This window comes from Mauremys mutica, unplaced genomic scaffold, assembly GCF_020497125.1.
Source record: "Mauremys mutica isolate MM-2020 ecotype Southern unplaced genomic scaffold, ASM2049712v1 Super-Scaffold_100046, whole genome shotgun sequence".
Lineage (NCBI taxonomy): Eukaryota > Metazoa > Chordata > Testudines > Geoemydidae > Mauremys > Mauremys mutica.
Genome location: NW_025423257.1, coordinates 724451 through 725817, shown reverse-complemented (window position 1 = coordinate 725817; position 1367 = coordinate 724451). Strand labels below are relative to the sequence as shown.

The window sequence follows — 1367 nt, the reverse complement described above, 5'->3', positions numbered from 1 at the left end:
GTTGTTATTTCATGGATTGTCTGGGATGAGGAAAAAGCTGAGTTCACTCCAGGTGGAGGGGAAAAGAACCCTGAAAATCTCAGGACCCAACCCTGCTACCAGGATCACTGAGGTGCTGGGAATCTGCCTGGGAAAGGGACTGTGTGAATTGTCAAGGTGGGGAACAAATAACAATCTACAACTAGATCCACCTCATTAACCACCGACACAGGCTAATCCTGCTGCCGATAGAAGGGAAACTGGGAGCCATTCTTTGCTGTTTCAGCCATGGAAACAGTGACCCAATTGCACCGCAGTGAATGTGCTGGGGAAAGCTGGAGTTTACAGGCAGGTGGAAATAGCAGATCCTAGAAACACCTGGAGCTCCACACACTTCTGCCACCAGGGTGAGGTGTTGAGCTGCTCACAGCATCCCCCACCATGACCTTGCAGCAGGGGATTGCCGCACCCCCAACCCAATGCAGGGGAGATGGCTGAGTGTATCTCTGCACCCTGAGACCAGGGCACCCACTCTCTCTGCCCCACACATAGAATCTGGCCCTGCTGAAAAATGACCCCTATGAACAAGTCACCTCCAGGAGAGCAGGATTGGTCCTCAGAGAGGGGAATGGGCTTCTCGTGAAGCTTATAGGTCACTGGATGCACTGGAAACAGGAGGGCTCTGAGTGTAACCCATAGCAAACACAACCTGCTAGGGGATGTAGCTCAGTAGTTGAGCACATGCTTTGCATGTATGAGGCCCTGGGTTCAATCCCCAACATCTCCATGATCATTTTTTTCATCCTGCTGCTTTGCTCATGCCCAGAGGGGATGTGGTCCACCAGTCTCCCTGCACCAGTTTCAGTCCTGCTTAGTGAAGGGCAAGTGACAATTGCATGGAAGGTCTGGGGGGGTTCTGCTCCTAAGTCACCTCGGTACGTTTAAGATTCCCACCCACTGTGCTGCTTGGCACAAGGGTAGATGAGAAGGGCGAATCCTCCAGCACTGGAGGGAAAAGTCCCATCTGCACAGCCTGAGAGGCAAGGAAACAGAGGGGCAGTCAGTGCTCAGGGAGGAGAGAGGTCAGTGATTTACTCCCAGCAGGGGACACTGTCTTTTTGAGTATCAGATATCAGAGGGGTAGCCGTGTTAGTCTGGTTCTGTAGAAGCAGCAAAGAATCCTGTGGCACCTTATAGACTAACAGACGTTTTGCAGCATGAGCTTTCGTGGGTGAATACCCACTTCTTCGGATGCAAGCATCAGAGGGGAAGCCGTGTTAGTCTGGATCTGTAAAAGGCGACAGAGTCCTGTGGCACCTTCTAGACTAACAGACGTATTGGAGCATGAGCTTTCGTGGGTGAATCCCCACTTCATCAGATGAATGGAG

General features: G+C 51.8%; 1 non-coding gene across 1 annotated transcript; it reads left to right on the top strand.

Annotated features, from left to right (window-relative positions):
- Positions 1-694: 694 nt before the first annotated feature.
- TRNAA-UGC lies at positions 695-766 on the top strand. Its single transcript has one exon. It is a non-coding gene; the product is annotated as a tRNA-Ala (tRNA).
- The last annotated feature ends 601 nt before the right edge of the window (positions 767-1367 follow it).